This window comes from Emydura macquarii, unplaced genomic scaffold, assembly GCF_026122565.2.
Source record: "Emydura macquarii macquarii isolate MOO-44397 ecotype Brisbane River unplaced genomic scaffold, CSIRO-AGI_Emac_v2 contig_561, whole genome shotgun sequence".
NCBI lineage: Eukaryota > Metazoa > Chordata > Testudines > Chelidae > Emydura > Emydura macquarii.
In genome coordinates this window covers 1,457,564-1,483,260 of record NW_027130698.1, presented here as the reverse complement: position 1 = coordinate 1,483,260, position 25,697 = coordinate 1,457,564, and positions in this window count along the sequence as shown.

Genomic DNA, 25,697 nt, shown 5'->3' with positions numbered 1-25,697 from the left:
GAAGGAAGCGGCTATTGTGGCTTTAAGACACACCTCTGCACCTGATCATGGGCTATTTTGGGGGCTGGAGGGGCCCTTGGTATAATTTAGACAGTTCCAGGGGGGTCTGTCTAAGTTACAGTAGTTTTTTTGGGTTGTCCTATGGGCTGCAACGTTGCCTGGAATAGCTACAATGCTGAGTGGGGTGGCCCTGCCTTGGACACAGACTTCTTCAGTCCACAGCCCCACCCCTTTATGCCCCTTGTGCTGGGACTTATGTGGGGCGGCAGTATAGCCAAAAAGAACTAGCTTGCCTTTATTATATTCACTGTTTTGCCTTATATTCTGCCTTTATTATGTTCAGCAGTAATGCAAGGAACCTACAGGCCAGTATCCTGTAAGACATTAGCTTCTGCAGTTAGCATAAGGCTTGAGGCCTATGAACTTTGGCACAGATAAATGGCCAATGGAAAACCCCAAGTTTTGGGGAGCTGAAAATAGAGAGTTTAAGGGGAATTTCTGACCACAGGAAAATGCATCCAACCACAAAAGTGTCATGGCGATGAATTGACATACATGATAATAACAGGTACATGAGCAATATCCACAGTTACCTAACCACAAGCGGGCCATGGCAACGAATTGACACATATGATAATAAGTTGAGATCATTAATATGTAAACCTATAGGAGAAGGACACTCTAACATTAGCAAGATGATGAAACACAAATAAGGAAGAGGCGATAAACTCCCTACTGAATATGCATCAGACATACTGACATCAGCGTAACATATTATAAAAGTTGCATCCCAGTCTAGGGGCAGTAGGAGAGAGAGATGTAGTCCTTTGGAAGATGACAGAAAAATGGCCACTGATGATGAGGGGGAAGATGAGGGTGATGAAGAAGTTGATGGCTAACATTTCAGGTTGTTCTGCAAGGGACCGTGTGAGTATAAAGATGTGCAGATGTACATTCTGTTATATCTCTATCTTACTGAGTTGGAGTGTTTGTGACTGTGCTAAATGTATTAATAAACGATTTGTGAGATTTGTAATAATTTGTGTGAGTTCCTATAGTGTGTGTTGCAGCTGTGCACATCAGACTTCCCAACTATATAATAGTATGATATTGGGACAAGAATCTGCCAATCCTCAGAGTGATAACTAGGAATTCTTGTCTAGTCAATATAATTAATACATAATCTATAGATCAGGCTACAGGTGTCCTCAGAGAACAGCCAGCTGTCTTCTGTAGTGCCTGCACCAGGAGACTCCTCCTCTAGAAGGACCTTGAGCATTTACACTGCTCTAGCTCTTTTCTCTGTGTAAAGAGGCCAGAATGGGGGTGAAGATCTCATGCACTGAATACAATAGATCTTACAGAGAATCTTCTGTTTATTGAACAGTCACTGTTCTGTTACACACATGAACCCAGTGCTTACATACAAAGCACTATCACTACATTTTAGATTTAAGCCCACAACTCTGAGAAACAGTTACCTACTAAAATGTAGGTTATGCTCATATCTGTGAATGCGTGGAAGAATTGGCTTGGCAAGCAAACATGCTTAAAAAATGTCTAAGCGCCGAGTGTTTAATTAGCTTAATTTACTGCCAGTTACTTTAAAATATGTCCATTTGGGTTTGACATTACCGTGCTTCAAGAGGCTCCTGCTCTGATGCTACATCAAAGCCATGTTGAAGCAAGAAGGGCTGTATTTTAAAGTGGCAACTCTAAAAATTACTGTTCTCCTTCTGCCCTCCTCAACTCCCAGCAGCAAAACCCCAACCTGATTAACAAACTGATTTATTTTACATAAAAATAGTAATCGCTCATTTGCTCTTCTCCTCCCGGTTGGTGAATTTCACTCTTGACATTTGCAGTTTCATCTGGATACTGTACTATGTGTTCTTCACTTCCCATCTTAAACTTATGTAGTGTTTCTGGGTGCTGGTAAATATCTGCTATATTACACCTTAGAAGTGGGTGCAGTTCCATGGTGGATAAAGTGATTCCTGTAGATCAATAACTTGTAAAGTTCTATTTTGTAGCCTTCATGATGAAATATACTCTGATACTATCGTTTTTATTTCTTTTCATTATATAGTATAATATGGTTACATTATTTCTATTAAACTTATTTATTTAAAACAATAATAATGATGTGACTTTGCTCTCCCTCACAGCTACAGAATCTGTGCTAATCTTTAGTTAACAAATAAATGTAATTAAGTGAAAACAACCCACAATACAGTTTTTGGCTCAGCTCTTAGCACCTTTGCACCACCCTGGTATAGAGGAATCCCGGATAAGATGAAGTCAAAGTAACCAGTTCTACACCACTCAGTCCTCCCTGTCATAACTGTGAGCCAAGGGTCTGTGAGTGCAATCCAGAGCTGGTGGAACAATCTCCAGAAGGCTGTTCCAGCCAGCATAAGTCAAAGCTGCCCTGAGGCCAAACAGGCCCCAGGATTTAGGGGGCAGGCGAAGGTTGAAAGCCACCTGGTTTCCACTCTTCTGTGCAGAACATAACTCCCATGCCCTCGAGGAGCTAGCCCTGTAATTGCAATTGATGGGTCTGGTTTTCCTCTCACTTACATTAAGGTGATTCAGGAGTAATTCCATTGATGTCAACAGAGTTATCCCTGTATAAAACCAGTTTTACATCAACAAGAGGCCCAACATTTTTAAGCCTACTGGTGCTGAGAGTAACACAATTTGTGACATCAGTGCAATAGTAAATAGAGAAATAACCTGAAAACTCTAAAATAATCTCAACAAGACTTGGCTACACTAGTTGGTTTCCTAATGAAAGTGGTGAGATTTATCGCTTCTCCATCAATCAGTTCTGAAATCTCAAGTAGTGACAGGTGGGATTTGGAGACCTTCCTTGTCAAAAGCTTCAGATTAACATTTTCTATCCCTCATGGACTTTTTAAAGAGTGACCTGTTGGTTTGGTTCCACCAAACTCAGTCTTCAGGGGGACTAAAAATTGGGCCAATGCCTCCCATTCTATAGCAAGGCTTTTTATAGAAGCAGATGATTTGCCACCTTCCATTTAGCAGCAGAAGTGGAAACAATCCTGCTTCCACTGCAGCCAGTGCTTTTCTGGGCATTACCATAAGCTAAGGACTGAGAATGCCCCATGGTAATTGGTGGGGATTTGCTATTACCTGATATAATGAAATTCACATTACTGCCATACAACCTTCATGACTCAGAGTGGACAAGAAAGGAAATATGTATACATATTTTATTAATATCATGTGTACCTCAGTTTTTCTGTCTGATATTATCCTGCCTGACAACAGAGAGTTAAATCAAGGCTTTAAGACGAAAACCAATGGGAAACCAAACAATGGCAAAGATAAGGTACTTTCATAGGGAATGCCAAGGGTCCTTTGGAAAAAATAGGGAAGCCATTAACTGGAAAATACCCCCAACCTGACTTCAAGCAGGCTGGCAAAGTTTACTCTTCCCAAGTGGACCCTACGATAAAAGGATGTGCTAAAACCTTAAAGATGCGGGGTAGAGAAGAAGGAGCAGTGGGGAGGGGAGAAGTGACTGAGCTTGTCAGCAGCTTCCTAGGAGAAAGAGACACAGAAACTGCGGCAAGCAGGTTCTCTCTCAACGTAGGCATGGAGGTAACTGGGCTGAAGGGACTTTACAAACGCTTGAAAGGAAAAATGACGGTATTGGTAAGAGCTCTGTGCATAAACTTTTTTGGTTTTAACTCTTTGCTCTGCATGCTATGTACCTTTGCGTAAATAAATACTGCTTTGTTCTGAAGAAGCTGTTTTTGAATCACTGTAATAAGTTTCTTGGACACAGGCTTCTGGAAGGAAAAGCGCTTACAGGAGCCACACACAGTTGGGCCTATTATGTTTATATGGTTGGTAAACAAAAGGCTGCAATCCAGAGAGTCAGTCCCAGAGTGGTTGAACCACTTGTTTACCACAGGTTTACCCTTGAGAGAGAAGAAAGTCAGACCTGTTGCCAGAGGGATGCACCTGACAGGGACTAAAAGGCATCTAAAGTGTAGCTCGCCAAAGTGTAGCTCACCCTGTAAACCTGATACTTGTACTGTAATAAGGCTCAATGGCACATTGATCACAACAGGGCAAGACCATATCTTTGTTCCACATCTCAATCGGTAAGAGGTGAGCAGGTGCCAGGCTCCCCTGAAGACTCTATGACCTGAAAGGATAGCAGGCCTTAGGTTTGCCTAAAGCCTCTGGTCATCCCCTGACTGCCAGCATGGCACAGAAAATGGGGATTGGGTCAGCCACCTGTCACCAAAGATGCTGGGGAGTGTTGAAAAAAGACTCTCTGTACATGCCCCTCCAGATGATACCTAGAGGTTTGTGGGCTTCTGGACCCAATAAGATAGAGAGGTGATCCTTTGGGGTTGAGGGGAAGAAAGGATATGTAGGGGAGAGTGAAAGATCCTGAGTCAAACCAGGGCTGGCTCAAATTATCTGAGGTTTGTGCATCCCTAGAGAGAGTTGCTTTTACATCAAAACCACAGCATGTTCCTTTGCTTTTGAGGTGAAAGTTTTGCTCAGTATTAATCACACTGGAAATCAGTTTTCATGATGCTTTGTTACCAGCTTAAGGAGAGAGAGAACTTGGAAAGGAGGAGAATTAAAAGGAACTCGATTGAGATATTTAAGACTATGAAATATGTAGTGAAAACTGATCAGTCCTTCCTCTTTATGTTATCTCATAGTACAGCAACAACTTGTCGCTCAATAAAATTAATGGCAGGTAAATTTAGAACAAATGAAAGGATCTGTTTCTTCACCCAGCATGTCACCTGCCTCTGGAATTCACTGACACAGCAGGTCATAAGGGCCAGAATTGTAGCAGGAAAAGAGCTGGGTAAGTTTATGACCAAATAATGCCATTCATAGTTATATTTACTAAGATAAGTGTACCCTAATCATAACTCAAGTAACGAGCCCAGGGTGAACTCTGAGCTGGTCAGGAAGGAATTTGATCCCATGGGTAGTCCAAGCTGACAGACAGTGTTATTGTTCTTGTACTCTTTAATTTTTTCTGGATTTGTTATTTTTGTAATTTGATGCCTGTCATTTTTATATACCTTTTAAAATAATAATATGATTATTATGAGCAAAATAGTCTGAGATATGCCATGAAACTTCCACTTACCAGAAAGTTTTTAGCTCCACATGGCAAACAGCTGCATGAAAATTGAATATATGGTGCTAAAGATCGATGGGCACAGCTGACTGCTGTTCCAAATGAGATGGCCAAGCAAAAAGACATTGAGAAATCAAATTGATGACTTGTAAAAAATAAGTTCCGATTAAGAAATATCAAGTTGATAGAAATTCCAGAAGGCAAGGAGACAAGGGAAGATGAAATATTTTTGAGAGTGAGTGATGAAGTTGTTTGGTGTGGATGATTTTGAGCTCCCTTTACAGTGTGTTAGAGCACATCAAATCTATGGCTGATCAGACAACACCTTGCATAGTGCGTGTTAAGACTGTATTCCCATTTGTTTAGGCTGCAGTTCTGAATTGGCAGCCTATGTAGCCTACTTGCCTCAACAAAGAAATGTCTCTGACACATAAAAATACCCTCACTGCATGTCTTTTAAAAATATACATCAGAATATTCTTCAGTAATAGCCTCTGTCACTGCAGTATCACTAATTTGGACCATTACTGTAGAATTCCATAGTGACTTTTTTATAAGGGTATTTCCACCCTCTGTAAGACACTTTCTGTGAAGGCTCAGGCACCAAATTGATATGCAAATCCTTACTCATGTGATTAGTTCTTAGTGAAGCAAAAAGTCTGTTGACCTTCATGGTGCTACTCATATGAATCAGATTCATCTGCGTAACAATAAGCAGGATTGGGTCCTCTGTGTGTAAACACTCTGAAGGCAAAGCTCTTGTTTCCTCTTTGTCCTCTGCACACTTTTAACCCTCCAAAAGTCAGATGCAAAATAGGCCAGTTTTTCAAAAAGTAGAGACTGAGGTTGGCTTGGCCACATGCACCCACAGTTGTGTGCAGGAATGGATAATTGCACCAGCAAATGCCTAACTGCTGCGCAATTAAGTGCAAAATATGGGTTTCTTTTGTTATTTTACATGCCCCTACTTTTGAAAATGTCACTCCCTGCATTCACTGCTGCATTTCTCCAAGTGTACACCACGGTAACTCCATAGCAAGAAGTGGAGTTACGCCAGGGCAAATCTGGAATAAGGTAATGATGTATCAGGTCTTGTGGGTCTCTCTCTTATAGAAGATATGATGTTCCCAGAAAATTGGAGCTAAATTGTACCTGAATTTTGGGTACAAAATGATAATAGGGGATCCAGACTCCTGAAAAGTTCATCTTTCCTGATGTGCCTTTTAATTTGCTTTTTACTGCATGTTTTATAAAAGTACTGTCACTTGTGTTTGTTCAACTGAGTATATATGATGTTATAATTGTTTTGTTTAGCACTGTAAATAGTATGTATGATTAATCTTGTCCATGCTGGAAAGGTATTTGAGTTTCTTACCAGGCGGTATGTGTTTAAGGTTCTGCTTTATTTATGTGTAACAGAAGATGACAAGGACTGTAGTTGGGAGTACAGAAAAATGAGGGATGTGGACTAAAATCTTTTTTGTTTTTGATTTTTTAAGGACAGAGAAAGACTGGTTTGGAAATTGGGCCAGAATTATCATCTCCTGCTGTGCTTCAGGTTGGGTTGAAGCTGCTAGTGGTGGCAGAGGGCTGGAGATTGCTTGTGACTCACACCCTGCTTGAGATAAGAAATAAGCTGGAAGGAGCAAGACAAGCAGGACACAACCCTAAAGGCTAAGGACAGTGAGTCAGTGAGCCTGCAGGGGGCTTGCTCACCATGGTTTAAATCATAGTTTCTCAACCTGTGGTACGCGTACCCCCGGGGGTGCGTGGCAAAAAAACAGTGAAGGGAGGTGGACAGCAACTGCTGACTTCTGGGGGAGGCGGGCAACAGCCACTGGCTTCCCGCCCAATACCACCTCCTAGCTGGAAGGTAGATGGCAGCCGCCCCAGTCCTGGGAAGCTGGGCAGCAGCTTGGCTTCTTGGGACGCCTGGTCCCAGCTCCCAGGTGGGAGCCCGGCAGCAGCCTCCTGCACCCTGTGAGCTGGGCTCACATCTGCCACCCGTGCCCCGGCTCTGAGCCAAGAGACAGCCTCCTGCACCCTGGCTTGAAGATGGGCAGCAGCTGCCTGCCGCCTGCCCACATCCCCGGGTCCCAGTCTGTGCGGAAGCCTCCTATGCCCCAGCTCGGATTGGGTGGCAGTCGCCCACCTCCTGGGCTGGCAGCCAGGTGGCAGTCACCTGCAACTTGCCCAGGTGGCAGCTCCCCTCCCCAGCTCAAAGCCCGGTGCCCAGAAAGCCCGGTGGAGAGCCCAGTGGCTTGCCCAGGCCTGGAGCTGGGCTCTACCAACAGGTTTACTTGTCAAGTTCACTGCTCTAGCTGAGCAGTGAAACTGACAACTGTGACAGCCCCAGATTTTACCAGTATAAAACTCTTAAGAGGGGCCCACACAGTGTGATTTGCCCCAGGCCCACACCTCCCCTAGGGATGGCCATGGGGAGCGCTGCTATCCACTCTGGTGGGCCACTAGTGCCTGCTCATACCTCACAAGTTCCCGCTTATGTGAGAACACCACCTGACCCCGCCAGCAGGCCATAGTGATTGGCTGGTGTTGAGCTTTGCTCCTATATGGAGGAAGAGAAGGAAGAAGAAGGGGAGAAACAGCAGGGGATTTTGTGATCTGCCACAGCCACACAGCACTGCAGAACTCAGAACTCTCCTGCTTTACGAGAAATACAGTTGTCCAGCCATAAATGGGAAAAAGATTGTATTTCTCAGGGTGGAAAATTGAGTGTCGGGATACTTATTAAAATTTTCAGAAGTTAGGTGGAACTTGCTACTTAAAAGGTTGAGAAACACTGGTTTAAATCTTTTGTAAACATCTTGTTCCAGCACTAGGACTGATACCATGACCCTGAGCTGTCAGAGTTGCTGTTTTCGATAATACCACTAGAATATTCACACTGGGTGACTCGATGGTCCTTATCATCTACCTATCTATCTAATCTATTGCACCGCCTGAACAGTGGGTGTTTTAAAAAAAATCCTTCTCCAAGAGAGCATCTACTTAAAAATGCAATAATAAATTGTGTCCCATTAGGGTTAATATAAACACAGCTCCAGCCCTGCCATATTTTGGGAAACACCGCTGTTCTATTTTATTTCAATACTGCAGGAGTGTTTTGATCTCACTCCACACCAGCCTCACAAATCACTGGTGCAGTGCTCTCACTAACTTGTCTGTATTATGTTCATTTTCTGGGTGGCAATAAATATTAGAATAAAATAAACTAAAGACTGCTGGCTGGGGCTCTGTTAGCTATCTTTATGGTTTCCACGGCAGCTGAATGACAGCTCAGGCTGGAAGCAAGCGGCCCCTTTTCACCAAGTAAATTTAGCCTTGGGAAGGATGAACATCATCTAACTCTTGAGCTGTGATGGTTGATGCCAGTCAGTAAATCAGTCAGATTTTAATTATCGGACACATGACAGGGAGCAGTGACAGGCTGCAGTCCACTGGAGAGCATTCCTTCAAAGCGGCTTTAAAAACAGAACAGCACTTGAAGAGGAAAACCAAGTGAACAGAACACAGTCACAGCTGAATTGCAGGACATTAATAGCATGATGGAATTATCTTCCTCATAATTTTAACTGTTTGTTGACTGGACCCTTACAGAGGGAGTGGATCTAAGGCAGCATTACTGGGGGGTTTGTTTGTTTTTTAAAACCTCCTTCACAGAGAACTGTGGTTTTTAATACTGTTTCACACACTTCTTTGCATAAGCAGCTGTTTAGTGCAATGAAAGCAGTTACAGATTTATAATGCAAAAGAAGCCGCTAATTGGTTAGATGAAGTTGCATTTCTGACAGTGGCCCCTCTATGAAAATTGGTAACACCTTAAAATGTCTTGCGTATGTAAGAACTTTATTATGTATGATTGTTTTGCCTTTTGCATTCTTACAAATCAATCTCAAATAATTATCTAAAAGCACCTTCCTGGAAGCCTCTTTCAAGATCTGGTGTAGGAAAAGGTGTTGGGAATTTCACAAAATTTATTTGTAGAATCCACAGAATTTAAAAAAAAGATTTTTGTAATTCCATGTGTGTGTTGGGGTGAGAGTAGGAGGTGGCAGAATGGCAGCTAGATTGTTATTTGAAGAAGCTTCTAGGGAAGTATTTTTCAGAAATCATCAATGAATTATTAATATAAACATGGATGGCAAAATAATAATAATATATCATAAAGTTCATAAAAAGGCATGTTACCTTTTTATCTGAGCTCTCCACAATGCATGAAGGGGGACTTGAATGTCTGTAATCTTAAAGCTGGTCAGGTCTTTTTCTCACAAGTCATAGGTTCAAGTTGAATCTTTGGGCATACGCATTCACTGGATTCAATAGGAAGTCCTCCATAAAGCTCAATAGCAGGACTCGCTATAAAATCTTAAGAAAATCAGCATGTTGCTATTACATACGGAGGACATTTACATCTACAGCAGTCCATATTATGGAATCGTCAGACACAATATAGCCCAGTTCAATGCAGTGCTTAGTCTGTGCTCAGAAAACATGAAGCCTTGGAAACAAAAATATTGTTCGAATTAATCTCAGTGAAGATCAATAATTCTTCAATGGGTAACTCACAGCAAATACAAATGGGTCCTACATCAAAACTGGATCTCTTTTCTTCCATGAAAATAAACGCTTCTTTCTTACTGACACAGAACTCACCCTCTGTCTGAAAATGCATCCCATTTCCCAGTAGGAATCACACCTTGCACGCGCACTGTCATTTGTGTTCAGTGTTTTAGGCTCAAACTTAACAAATAATTTCAATTTAAAGACTTCAGTAGGGAGCGGTTTATACTAGGAACACAGGTCTCCAAAGGATATAAATACATCTCTCTCTGCATCCTTTCTTGTGGTCATCTTCACAAATCTGTAAAGCATTGTGTGTGTATGTAAAGTCCATAAATTATCAAATGTTCAGGTGTTGTTGTATTTTTCTACAAGAAACAGGAAAAGAAACATATATAGTGTTTCTTCATGTTCTCATTTTATAATTTATAAAGAAATTCAACAAATACTAGCCAACTAACTGAATAGTGAGATAATCTTTATCTTTCCAAACCAGAACAGTATTTCTCAGTATTAGGCTGTGGCTGTGAAGCTGTAGTTATGGAGCAAGAACCCATTGTGCTAGGCACTACTTGCTGGTTGCATGTGGACAGTTAGATGGTCACATGGGTCCTCATCTTGTACTATTAAAATCAATGGGAGCTTTCCCATTGACTTCAATGAGCGTAAGATCAAGCCCATGGTGCTGGCTCTCTACCTGGTTTCCAGCTGCTAAATTGTATTGGAAGATAGTTAAAAATACATTAAATACTTTCCTAATGCTACTTCACCAGCTAAACAATTGCTGCAGTTGCCAAAGGGACATTATTTGATTGCAAATGGGAGTGGAAATGGTCTTTGTGACTGGGAAAGGGAGGTTGTCTTAGTGACCATAAATGGGAAGGGAAGTGTCAATGACATAAATTTGTCTGTTAAGATGTGGTTCATGCTATGAAAAAAATTGTGAACATCTGGATTACATCAGTTGAAAAGAAAGAGATGAGGTGGTCATTGAGTTATAACTGAATTTAGACCCAATTTACTCCATTGAAGTCAATGAAGTTATTTTGGCGTTATACCAATGAGACTTAAAGCAGAATCTGAACCATGATATATTAGCATATTCATATATTTTACTATATTGTTGATGTGTATAATTTGAGTTATGCAGGTGAATTAAATAGTTGGCTGTATTTTCTAAAGAAAACAGATTTGTAAGTAGAGTGCAATATATGTCAGTGTTTTACAGTGATTATTAAATGTTACAGGAAATACAGCACATAATCTACACCTTGTATGCTTTTTCATTTGTATATGAACAAGAAGATATTATAGCTACAAACAAAAAAAGAAATCACCCAACACTAAATTTGATGTAAAAACAAGGCTCAACAGAAGCCACTTCTACAAGGCAGTCCCTTCCTCCTACTGGACAAACACCATGAAACAAAGGAAAACTCCTATAAAAAGATGAGAAAGGAATGGAACAACACAAAATCAAGAACCAAATCATCAGCTGGTATAAATCGGTAGAGCTCTGTTGAAATTTACACAAGTTAGGAATTTGTCCTTGAGAATATTTCTGGTTCTGAGAAAGCAAAGGCATTCTAAGGAGATTCTATATCTTGTCAAAAGCTTAAATTATGTCAGTGTCAAAGGGTAAGATTTTGTGTTAAGAAAAACTTATGTAGTTTTCTACTGGAAACATTCTACACGGAATGGAAAATCTTACACTTCAGGTCAGGGAAAACGTAAATAAAGTCTTTTACCACCTCACATCACCCCGCCTTCCAATCCATTGAAGTATTTTCAGAGCAATATTTGTTCCTTCTTAATTTCTGTCCATAGCGAAAGATCAATTATTTTATAGGAATCAATTCAGACACATATAGAGGTATATGTAATATAAAATATGTCCTACATCTTGACATTCACAGAGCCTGTTTGTGATTTGTGCTTGGAGGTTGCCTGAGCTATGGAAATAGAACAGAACACTGGGATGTCTTCTCTTCTTGCCACATTTTGCCTTTGATAAAGTAAAAAGAGCCTTGGAAACCCACAATAAGCTCGCTAATTTAAACTAAAGCTAGGCCTGAGTGCAAAGTTCGAAAGGAATGTGCATGTGATGGTGAGGGGTGTGTGCATGCATGCGTTCGTGGGTAGGAGGAGAGGGTAGGCGACAGTTAGAGCTGTCAGCAAATTATGTCCGGCTGGAGCTAGACTCATGATTCAGACAGCCCTCCCACATACTGACTCACCAACTCATGCATTGGCAGGGCTAGAGTGAGGGCAGCTACCTGATACTTTCCCTCCTAGGAGGCAGTAGGCTTCACGCTCTGTGCCACACCTGGTGTAATCATTGACACCACTGCAAAATGAGTGCAAATGCTGCCATTCTGATTTGTTAGTGCTTTAGAATGACTATGCACTGTGTAAATGATGGCCCAAGGTGCCAAGGCAATGGCGAATCATGCCCAGTCATGCATGGCTGACAAAATGTCTCCAATCACTGCCACTTAGATTGTTCACTTCCTTCTCCTCCCCTGTATCTCTGCCTCTGAAGAGGCATATTTTGGCTTAAAGCATGTTTGCAAATACGAATTAATTCACTAAAGTTCACAGCACTCTTGTGAAAGAGGTAAAGGCTCTTGTCACCCATTGCTGACATGTAGCTGCTCTTTTAATAGCACACAGCAACATTACTGAACAGCTAAGGGCAGGAAATGAAGAACACTGTATTCATTGAAAGTGTAGGTAGGCAGAATGGAGCTGGGCTGAGACTAGGATGCTGAGGTTCACTGCAAAGTGGTAGGAATTCTGTTTTACATCTCAGCTCAGAGATCACTCTTCTAGCAGTACAGTGCTTCCTCAAACACCTAGCATGGTCATTTGCTTAGTGTTGAGAAACATACAACCCACTGAATGATCTTCACAACTTCCAGGATCATCGAGGTGTTTCATGGAGGAGTTTCAGCCAAATCTAGACTGGGTTTGACAAGGCTTAGTTTCTAAGTTCTTACAGAGTATGAAAGCCTTAAAGATTTCCTGAGAAGTGAAGAGCACCTTGGAATCAAAGCTCTCCAATGCCTCCATAGCCATTGTATACCAAAGTAGTGATGAGATCAAAGTACTGATGAGTTTCTACTAAATATGGCTCATTTGCTAAATGAAAACATTACTTATTACCAGGATAATTACAGGAAAATGATAAGGTGCTTCTACTATTTTAAGTGTCTAGGTGTGAGTGTGTAGAGCTGAACAGCACCCTAAATATTATGAAAGAATGGATCCTGAGCCAAATTTTACAGACAGTCGTCTCTGTAATGAGGTGAACACCATAACCCAGATCCAAACACCACAGAACTTTAGGGAAGCTCAGACCCAGATTTGCACTTTGTGGCAGAAACCCACCTCCAGTTCTCTTCGGTGAAAGGGTTTATCTCATGAGAACTTTAGATAACAGAACTGCCAGCAAAAATTGTTTTGACTGCAAACTCTTCTGTCTCCTCCCACCCTACAGTGCAAAAACTACCTTTGGCTCAGTCAGACAGGAGAGCTTAAGCCTAGGCCCAGGAAAACATCCATTCTGTGGGGCTGTTCTAGACAAAAGGAACAATGTTCATATCCTTCTGACTGTATTCAAATACAAACTTTATGGAAGCGGGAATAGTAACACAAAGCTTATTATAGTCCTGAGCATTTGAAAAGCACTGGGACAGGCATAGATTACATCAACTGTCTGGTATATTTTCTAACTGGTGGGATTACATTGCAAAAAAGGAATGATCAGGTAGGATCAAATTACACACACTGGCTGAAAAGAAGTGGGTAGGACTGGAATGTATCCTATGACTGGTGGATAAAATACACCAGAAGGTGGTGTAGGGTTTTTTTCCCCCCTAATTACAATTAATTTTAGTGGACTTGGGCCTTCAAATCCCTGGCCTAGGGCACTTTTTACATCATAACAGTTGTGGGGAGGGAAATTGCACAGATGAAATGCAGCCACTGAAACCTAGCCCAAAGCTGTTCTAGCAAATAGACAGAATTTTCTCATTTTCATGAAACCAGTGAATATATAAATTTCACTGGATTCACTTTTCTGTGCCAAAGAAGTTAACATAGTTCAACTTGGCATGTTCAAAATTGGAAGGATCTGATTGACAGAAAAGGGAGATGGCAGATTTACAATATTCAAATCTCGCTTTTGCACACTTCATTACAATACAAAAGATGTACACTCAGAGAAATATTGCTGACAGTCCATCTACTTCACTGTGCCATATACACTTACACGTTACTCCCTTTAAAAATATTTCTTGATTATTTATTGTTATATAGGATCTGAGTTACCTTGTTAGCCTCAATATTATATTTTCACATCTTTTAAACCTTCTTTAGTGTATACAAATCTCATGGGTCACCTGAAAATTAGAACATTGCAATTTTCTGTTTCCTTCTGCTTTGCAAGGGCCCCACCTAAATGTTTTTCATGTTTCCAGAAATTCTCTCTCTTCCTGAGTTTCACAGCTAGTTTTTGGACAAAATAGATCTGGAAACAAAACTCACCCCAAACTGCCAAGTTTTCCTTGGTTTTTATGTAAAAATCGTGTGTCACAAACTGACAATAGCCTGCAATTTCCTGGACAAACCTTATGGAATTAAAAATATATACATGTTTGATTTAAGTTAAGCCTTATTGATTTAATTAGATTTAATACCTTTGGAGTCCATTGTATTAAAAATGCAATTGTGTACATGTTATTGTGGAATTTTATGTAATTCCTTGATGAGAAGGGGGTGCTAACATAATTCCTCTGGTTCCATTTGAAGCCACCCCCTGGAGAAGTTCACATATACTAGCTCAGACTGGCTTCTCCAGGGACCAAACGACAAAGAAAGGATTTGGGGGATAAATAGCCTGGTTTTACACGGGCTTGGGGCCTTCTTCCTGACCCAGCTCACAGCTCTAGTCCACAGAGCATCCTTGTCCTTAGGGAAGGGTTAGAAGGACTTAGCCTGCTGAGGCCCCATATGACTGTGTACTTGTTCGGAGATGAAGCTGTGATGAACTTGAAACCATGGGGGGTTTTGAAGGACTGCTCTTGCCAGAGCCCAGGTTAGTGCTGGGGTGATCTTGGTAAGTTTATTAGCATGCATGTAGGTTCTTTTAATGTTTTACCTGTAGTGCTTTGTTCGTAAGAATCACGAGGCTGACACTGGAAGTGCTGTGCGGTACGTTATCACTGCAGGCAGTCACACTTTTAGCAGGCTCTGAAGAGAAGGCAGGAGATGCTTACTTAGGCAGCCTGCCTTTTGCTGGGGATAACAGGGTGAAGGAACTGTTCAGCCTGGACGTTCTCTGATCAGGAGGGAGGGAGGCACGGATCTCCATCCAAGAGAGGTGATGAACAGAAAAGCTGAAAGCCTGAGAGTGGGTGCCCTTGCTGGACACTGAGGGGAAATCCAGATACAGTTGACCTGAGCTGTGACATCCTGAGATGATGTTAAGTTTTGTATGGTGTCCTTTCCAAGCCATAACTCCCTTCCTGGAACCAACAAGAAGCAAGTGTGCAAAATGCACGTGATATCCCCTGACCAGGACTTTCAAAAAGCCCAAGAAGAGACTCACATCAGAGAACTTACTGAGGTTCTCCTCTGAGACCAGTACACGGCGGCACTGGGAACGCAACCACTAGTGTGTGGTTGTTCATGGAGTGCAAACATTGGGGCCGATGTTACTCCACTCAGACCGGCTCAGTTCTCATAAAGCAGAGTGTGATTCCATTCTATTTCTATTCTGTTTTTACCTCACTCTTCACTGTAATAGCTGAGTGACTTCTAATCGTGCATTAAGTAACATGACTTACATCTGTTATGTGGTGCGCGCTCAAAACTCAGTCCATGTTCACTGGTAAAAAAGCAAGCCAAACTTAGCAAAGTCTGGGTTGAGTGCAGGATTCATAAGGAAACCAGGTGAGTTTTGGCAGGGTCTGAGTTTTGTTATCAGTATTTCACAAAGCTCTGGTTAAAATGCTTTCTTATCTCCTGCTTTATTTGCCACCAAGTGTACCTTCATCAGGCTTGCTGTGTTTTGCATAGTCACTCACTTCGCCTGGTTTTTTCTTTGGCAGGATTGAGGCTTTTCAAACACTGGTTAAAACAGTTAATGCATGTAGATATGGGATCTCTTTTTTGCAAGTGTTCTGTCTGTTCCTAAATCCACCAAGGTTTATCAGATCCTCCTTGCCATTTATTTCATAGCAATCCCACGATTCAGCATTTTTACCCCAAACCCACAGAAAAAAGCTTCCTCGCAATATAAAATAATCTTCACATGAAAACTTTTCTGTGAAAAGGAGATTTCTAGGTATGAGACATACAGTAATTAATGCTGCTTGGTAGAATCTATAAATGTATATTGTAGCAATGCTATTTGCTCTAAGTACTGCTTTAAGCAGGATAAGGCAATGGATGCCCCCTTCCAATATCTAACTTTATATTTAAGAGCTAATGAACTGAATTCTTTGTAAACATGCAAAAGATGCAAATGAACAGACAGATTCTCCAAATGCAAAGGGACACATGAGAAAGAGCTAATTTTACACAATTGACTCTCTAACCTTTTTGGATCAGTGGAATTAGAGGCTGATTAATCTGCCATGATTAGCATTTATTGAAGCTTTTGACACTGCTGCATTGTTTTTCCTTTCCTTTTATTTTGTGTCTCTGAGAGTTAACAGCTTATAATACATTTAACGGCCAGTCCATCACCCTGACAGGGTCATAGCTTTCCTTTATGGACTTTTAAAATTAATAACAGACAGTTCTATTTTGACATGCCCTTGCTTCTGCTGCAGAACTCGGCTGTTTAATTGTAGAGCTGGCCTCTTGTGGCCAAATGCTCCCAATGTTTAGCAAGGGTTGAAAATATGGATGTTAGGAGAAAAACTGGCAGATGGCTGACAAGGCATTTTTACTCATAACACACCAGTAAAACTTTAACTCAGAAGATTTAGTGCTAGAGCTTTCCAGTCAGCAAGCTGCAGCCATATGCAGATTTTTTTTCAAACTTCTAAACTGATGGTTTTGCAAAGCGTGCATAAGCAGCTTTTATTGATTATGATGTTAAAAATTGAAAGCGTCAGTATCATTTAGCTTGAGACACTTTTAAAGAAAAAATGAACATTCGCTTTCATTATGAACTCCTGATAGGTCAGACACTTGAAGGCCGTGGTCTTTATTTTTAAAACTCAAGCAAGAAACTCCCTCAACTCTGTTTCTTCAAAAGACATTAAATATATATTGATGTATTCACACATAACAATATGAATCAAGCAACACCTAGCATGTATAACATAACCGTGGGCTGTTACACGGTCAGAAGTTCCAGATGATGTCGGAACCCATGAAAGTGACTTGTTAGCTGGTTATAAAATCACACACACCCTAAGCGTGGGTGATAGCTTCACAGCTCAACTTTCGGACACAAGCTAGTATTTATAACATACTCACTACCTATCTATCACCACAAAAAGCAAGCTAAATAATATTAAAGGCCTGACAACCCATAAAACTAGCAAATTCAGAGTTAGGGGTATTCTGTGCACAGATCTGTGCCATGATGTTTCAGCAGACATAGACATGACATACATTCTCCTTAGGTAATTGTGAAGTAACGAGAGAGCGTTATCACAGGCAGCCTGCAGTAGACTGGCCCTCTACCCACCATTTTTTCATTGAAAACAACATTATTTTTGCTTGTTAGCAGAGGATAGTATGAAGTAGCTGGTTGTTTTAAGTTCTTAACTTTTTTTCTATATCCAAAGGCATTAATTCACATTATAGGCTAATTGTCATAAATATTTTAGTTTTAAAAAAGGGAAATATGTTTAAGTTAGAAGCTGCGTGAAGAAGAAAATTCTCCTTGTGTCTCTTCACTGTGAATGGAATAAAATAGATTCCTTTAAAAGTTGTTAAATAAAGAGAGAGAAGGAAAAACACCTTTTTGTCTACAAGCTATTGGGCCAAATTTTCAGCCCTGGATACAGTGTTGGTGCAAAAATTCACTTCCAGTTCTTGCTGCTGACAGGTCTCCAATTTGTGCACACAACACAGTATTCATGGATAAAAGTTGGGTAAAATTGTGCACCTGAATAGCCAATCTGTGGTTACAAATGACAGTTTGAATCTTCACATGTGGTATTGTGCGTGCAGTGGATGCAGGTGCCTCTTTTGCAGATCCAACTAGCTTTGGCTGCTTCACCACTTATGTCAACTTTTAACCTGAAGTTGATTTTTACACTTGAGTTATAAACTTCTAAAAACAGAAGTTTGTAATGAAAACTCTGAAAGAGCCTTAACTATCGTAGTGCTAGCAGGTACAACTATATCATATCAAACATAGTTTGCAATTTACCAATGGCTCAAGAAGTCCTGACAAATTCTGCCCTAAAGCAGAAAGATTTGATTCAATGGTAAAGAGAGCTCCCTCCTCACTGAAACTACCAGAATCTGGATTGGTATTTTGGAGCAAGAGGATACCTCCTTTTGTCCTGGAGAAGCAGAAAGAAAGACAAGGCACTAGGAATGTGGTTTAACTGTGCCGCAACTTAATTAAGTAACACATCTGGGGAACTATCCAACAACAACTCATCCTAGGCAGGTCATCCTTCCTTTGTAATATGTAACACCTGGTGGAACTGTACCATTAGCCTTCCATTCCACCATTCCACCTGGTGGGAGGCTGCCATCAGCTTTCCACCCCCTTAACTTGATCCCAACACTGTTGCTGGGATCCCACCTCTCTCACCTCATATGAAACTTAATGAGGTGGGGAAGAGAGGGTTGTGTCCTCACTGTACCAGACATTAGACACCCCAACCTCATTCCCCAGCTTCTTTCCGACATGCCTCCTCCTACTATACTCCCAACTCCAGTTTTTCAGGAAATGAGACCACCTAGGGAATGAGTACCTGCATTTGATACCTGCCAAGTTATGACCTACCTAACCTAACTAGCAGGTCCCTGGGCTGCTGAGAGGAAGGTAAAAATACCAACATTACCCAGTGAGATAAAATTATACCTAGCCTCTCAAAAGTTACCGCAAAAAGGAGAGAGGGAGCTGTTCTTCCCAGTGCAGAATGGCAGTAGCTGAGCAAGGATTTTGAGGATCCTAAATATTGGACTTAAGTACCTAAATGGGCGGTAGGCCCTAAGTCCTCTTGATCTCGTCCCAAGGGTTTTCTTTCCCCTGCAGGCCCACAAAGTCTCCCAACCACAGAGACTAACAGGGTGGGGGACATTCTTTGTACAAACCAAGCAGAAAGGTCAAAGGGAAATCTGTTTGCTGGGACACAAGATTCCCAGAAGAAAACATAAATGTTAGAGTAAAACTACTGTATTTCATAAGTTTCAGTCTTGTGGTTCTGGGCCAGTAGCATTCATGTCATTGATAGAACAGTTGGAGCCATTGCCCTATCTTCCCAATTATTTTGTTGTTATAAACATATTACAGAACTCTGTAGTAATAATAACGATGCAAAATGCTTTGCTATTACTGTTGTTAGGTGTAGGACTACAGCCTCAACTGTGGTCTGATCCAAAAACCCACTGACCTCAATAGGGTCCTTCCACTGACTCCAATGGCTTTTGAAGCAAGTGCTGCTGTACTTATGTGTAGGGTCATTGACTACATGAGTTGAATCCAATTGTATTAGCTGGGAATCTGGCCCATGATGTTTTGGACCATTACTATATAAATAAATATTACCATGGTACTCATTAGTAGTTACACATCTAACACACACACCTATCCATTGCTTTTTGCGCATCTTAAAGAGATTACAAGAATAATTATCATGAGGTTTAATAAAGAGGCAAAGTCAAGTAGCCTGACATAAAAATGAATAACTTAATCACTTATATCAGGCAGCCTTTAAGTGACGAAGGTCTGAAGCATTTCAAGTAATTGTGAGTCAGAACTACTGAAAAACTGGCTTTGTTCCCTAGTTTAGGAGAACTTGCAATATTTGCCTCACCCATTGCCAGGGTAGGATGTTCAATTATTTCCATTGAGAAAGGACTGGAATTCATTTTGCAAACTAAACATAGTCCAATACCACTTTCCCGGGGAAGCAGTGGTGTTTGTTAGCATAAAGCACAAAACCCCTTTAATACCAGGAGTTGGGAGTCCTCAGTTTGTATCCTATTGCCAGCATTGGGATGTGCCAGTGCCCACCAGTGCCAAGGGGATAATGAGGTAATGTGTCTGGGTGATAAAATTCTGGCTTGGTGGCCTGCTGCCCAGTATATAAGATGGCACGCACCTATCTTCATCTGGAATAAACAGTGTGGGACATTCCAATGGCTTTTCTAGTTTAAAACAATGCATCAAATAAAGAATGAATCAGGCATCTGACAGAGAAAAATGCCTTTAACTGTTTATAAAAACTGAAAAGAAAACTCAACTTGCAGTATACTGGTCCATTTCTAATCCAAAGTCTGCATTAACTAATGCTTGTTGGGTGTTGAATTACAACAGAAAGCCTATGTTAATGCATGTGAGAGCCACATGAATATCAAACAAATTCATTATGATTAGTGCTATTACAGTGAATACCAAATGAGTTCATAATGATGGAACAATGAAACTGTTACCGAGAGATTTTATTTCTGCAACAAATCCTCTATATAAGGGTCCACTCCTGAAGTATTAATTCTAATATAAGATTGCATCTGAATATTAGCAACATCAAATAAATTATACCTTTCAATAGTCTCATCTATATGGTTCAACATTTTTTCCCCCACCGATACATCATTTTTCTTTAGTCTCAATTTGTCCTTAAAGTTTGATGACTATTGTATAGGGGTAACACTTTAGTTTAAGTGTCAAATCATTAGGAATTCATTTAGTATTCATTGCAATAACACTAATACAATAGAATGGAGTGAATAAGAAAGTCATTTAGTATTCATATGGATGTGATATGTTCTTCTAAAAGAGTTCCACTCTATTTCAGCATTAGTTTAGCATTATTTAATGGACACTTAAAATAAAGTGTACTGGTAAAGATGACTTAATTTCTACATTTCTATATCTAGACTCTTTTTTAAAAAAAGAAAGGCTTAGGAACTTACAGCAACTTCATTGGACTATGAAACAAGAGTCTGAAACCCGTGTAACAGCACCAGACTCATGAAAATGGTCAGAAGGAAATTTGAAACCTTGTTTTGGATTCAGTGTGATGTATTCACAAAACCAACTTGCCACTAAACTTTGCGATAATTACCTAGGAATACGCAGCCTAACTGGTCACTGCTAAACTCAATAGCTATCACTTAGAATTGGAACTGAAACAATCCCAAATTTTTTTTATTAGCATAGATGATCTTCGATATACAAATTGCAACGAAGGCAAGTCAAATTTTTGTCTTTTGCTCTCTAAAGAGCGCTAGCAGTATGCAACTTCTCCATGCAATATCAGTAAATGGAAGAAATGCCCCTAGTCAGTAAGGGCAAAGGTTTATAGATAACCTACACTTTCTCTTTTATCCAGCTCCCTATCATCCATTAGTGATGTTTACCAGCAAACTGAAGGCACATCACTGAAGCTGACAAAGTCACTTTGAACCCAGAGGAATTATAGTGATTTTTCCTATCATTTCTGGACTCCAGCAAACGTACCAACACATTTATGAAGTACCAAGTATCCTTTCAGCTAACGCTTCATTAAAATATATTTAGATGTCCTTCAATTAAAAAAAAAAAAAAAAAGCATCTTAAACTGAAACTTAAACTGGCTGATTCCCAGGCTTACAGTTACTTTCCTATCAAGAATTAATGCAATATCATGCACACACCATTACTGAAAAATTCTACGCTGTTTTTTGCCAAGTGTTCCTATATAACAGTTTTATCACAAGTCTGACAGCCGCCATAAAAATTCCAGGCATTCTATATCAACAGCCCTCTTTGTACTAAGTTATTAAACATTAAATTTTTATTCGTCATTTGTATTCTGTTATGCAAAATAAGCTCCTTGATAAGATGTGTCTTCTTAATTGGGCCCTTGATGCTTCTTGGATCGGAGTTGTCAGATTAGCTGGAAGAAGAGGCTCTGCATTGAGCCAGCTCTCTATCAGGAGACCAATAGCTTTGTAACAACGATATTAAGTTAGAGGGGCCAAATGGAGGGCAGCACTAGGCTCAGGTGAGACTCTACATCTGTGCATGTCTTATGCTCAGGCACTTTTCTCACAGCATCAGCAGGGCTGATGGAAATAGATTTGTTTGTTGTTTACAGCATGCAGCTGTGGCGGCTGCTGCATGGGAGTTGTATAAGATTGAAGCAAATTTGTACTGAGACTAAAATATTGAGCTTTTCTCCAGTCAGCAGTCTCTGGAATCTTATTGTCTAAAACTTTATCTAGTTGTAACCCTCCCCAGGGTGATTTTCATTTGCAGCTGCCCTGTTCTGTCTCTCACCGCCTGTCCCATACTGCTTCTATATTAGTCAGTGCAAGAGTAGACTCATGGTGTACAAGCTACTGACTAGGCCATGCAGAAGCAATCACAACTGAGTCAAGCATTTTATTCATCGAAATACTGTAGTTTTATTTAAAAAACACTGCAATTTTCACTAAAGCTGTCATTTATGGCGTTCAGCTTCATTTTTATCCACTACATGAAAGAAGGAGCTCAGCATTTAGTAGCAGCATTTAACAACAAAGCATAATCAAAAATCTCACAAGCACCATGGAGATGAAACCTTAAAGAAAATGTAGGATTTATTATTTTCATAAACTAAGGCCAATTCTGACAAGAGGATTGTACATATGCAGACTAGTGCTAGAAATGTAATTGTTTAATACTACTGGCAGTTGTCTGGCTAAATTCTCCCATAACATATGCGAAATTAGCTCCTCCTCTGATTAGCACCTAGAGGCCCAAATAATAGTAGGGAGCATTTGTGCTTGTCGCTATACAAACACATTGTAAGCAACAGTTCCTGCCCCAAAGTGCTTGCAATCTAAACAGACAAGACAAACCAGGGTGGGAGAAAGGAAATACTATTATCTCTATTTTGCAGATCAGGTACTGGAGATTAAACAATTTGCCCAAGGTCACAAAGCAGAACCAGGAATCGAACATAGATTCCTATATTCAATCCAGTGTCTTAACCACAAGACCATCGCTGTATTTACAGATGACAGGTCCAGCAGTTTATTTACTAAACTACTAAATTTCAGGCTGTAATCCAACCTGTTAGAGCACATTGGAGGTTGAAACAATGTACTTTAGGATTTTTATACAGGAAAAATTTAGCGACTTTATTCAGATATTTTAATACTTACATGTATGATTTTTCCATAAGCAATTTTTTAAAATTCAAACGTGTCGAGCCCTGTTCTGAGCTGCAAGTATACATCTTCCTTGCAATGTAACTGCTGCAATATAGCGTATGGGGTGAGGCCAAGCTAGACTCACTAAGTCCAGCTTTCACCATATGGTCAACACTAATCATTGAGATGATACAACTTGCATCCTCTACACTAGGTGTGTGAATCAATTTTTCCTATCCAGCCTAAGAAACAACCTCTACCCCACTAATAAGAAATAATAAGTTCATTGTACACATCACACACACATCCTGGAAATAACAGCATATACTTAAATGTGCAAAATCAGAATGACACAAGACTGGCTCAGCTAAATAACTCTGTATGGTTCTGTACAAGGGCCTTCCCCAGTAGACATGTACCTGTAGATATTTGCTTGTAGGCTATGAAATTACAGGGCCTCAGTGTGTCCCTGGATATTACTTAGCAGGGGACAAGATTCAAATAACAGGAGAGTGAAAAAAGCAGCTCTAATGCATAGTGAGGACAGCGAGAGTGTGAGTAATGAGGTCGAAACCTCACTTCCCTCATGATCATGTGTCTAAAACATATATGCTTTGGCTCAGACTGAGACACATATGAGCAGGAGTCAGGAGTCAATACCTGCTCCAATCCTATTAAAAGTGAACGCTATCTAAGACTGTTGTGCAAATACAGATAAAGAAGTTGTCCTGTTCCAATGGAAGGAAGGAAAAGCCCTCAGGTACGATGATTGTCTACATGGTGTGCTCTCCCTACTAACTGTGTGTGTGTACATGCTTACTGCATGCTAAGAGTGCCTTTGCGCACATTAGTTCACTGCACTCTGGAAGTATACTAAATTCAGCCACCTTTAGTGTGCAGTAAGAGTATCGATATGGGGAGTTAGTGCTGAGTGGCTGGTATGCTTTAAATTTGCTTCCTTGCTTACTGTGCACTAAATTCCCCATGTGGACAAGCTCATAATAGCAACATTAGTGAGGGAAAGGAGGGAGATTAAGTTCCAGTTTCCATCACATTTTCTCTCTTTCCTGTACCATATGATGCAGTTTAGCATCAAAAGAGAAGACCTGCTGGAGGAGACAGTTCTCACATCAGTCCCAGCTTTTCCTTGCAGATTTGTTCTACAGAGCCTTCTGGAAGCAAGCCCTAGGAATTATATGGAGAAAACTCTTTCCAGATCAGTGTTGAAAGAACGGAGCTCTCGGGCTGAGATCTTAATTCATGAACATAATAGCTTGGCTCTATAGAGCAGGTGCCCACCTCTCAGGCAATGAGATTGAGGATAGAATTTGGCCCTAGGTTAGACATTGTGTGCTTGGTCCATATTAGTGATCATATTTACAGCCCTCAGCTAGTTCCATGGAAGTTGAAAACCAACAGTATGATCAGTCAGGCATCTCCTGCAAAATGCTGAGCACCCTCACACCTCCTCCCCCCTGAATTGAAATTACAGCTACGACTCAGGATGCACTTACATGACTGGGCCTGCTTCTGCCAGCAAGTCTCTTTTTAGAATGGGGCAGGAGACTCCTATTGTCATCCTTTTCAAGGAACACTCCTGCAGTGCTAAGCTACTCTATCTCAAGTCCCAACTGGGAGGGCTGTCATGGGTAAGGTGGTGTGCTGAGGCTTCACCAATACTGTCTTTCATTACCACTCTCTTGTTTTGCTCTCCTTGCTCACTATTTTATTGTATGGTAATATTGCTTAACACAGACTTTTCAGAATGTCCTTTCTTTTATGCTCTTTTATGTTCGTTCTTGTGAACACAAAATGAGAGACAGTCCCTACCCCAAAGAGTTTTCAAACTAAACAGACAAGACAGACAAAAAATGTAAGTGTGTGTGGGAGGGAAGAGGGGGAAATAGAGGTGCAGAGCATGAAGTGACATGGCAAAGGGGAAATCAGTGTGTCAGTAACAGAGCTGGGACAAAAACCTCAATGTCCTGGCTCCCAGTCAGATGCCATAGACTGGAGACATAGATGGCATGGTTCAGGTACAGCACATCTGATTTATTATTCAGAAAGCTGAGCCTCATTCTAATGACTCCACAAGTCCTTTCAATCAGTGCTTGAGTCTTTTTATGAGCCTTGTTATTCCTCTTACCCAGAATTAAGAAGATTTCAAAAGGGGGGTGGTCATTAAATTCTGTTTCAGGGGCATTCCCTGTCGGTATTAATAAAGACCTGTGAATAAAATTATCACGCAGTTTCATAGTAATCCACAATCCACAGTGTAAATAAATAACTTGTGTCTATACATTTTTTAAAAGAGCATTACCAAAAAAACCCATGTGATTTGAGTGGCCATAGCTCCAGCATCTGGCTGTGTTTTGATGTTTCCAAGATGTAGGAGTACTGCATGGAATTGGAATATTTAGCTAAAACATCAGTGATAATATTCCTGGCATGCTCATTCAGTAGATAGTTCTGTGCCTAGATACCTCATTATCTGCAGGTGCCATACTGAGAATATGAATGCTGTCAATCACTTTAAGACACTTGTTAAAGCAATAACATAGAAAACTTTTCCTTCATTTTCTCTTGCTGTGAGTTTGGTGGTTGGAAAATTAAGAAATGTCTGAATACGTTCTGGTATATTGTG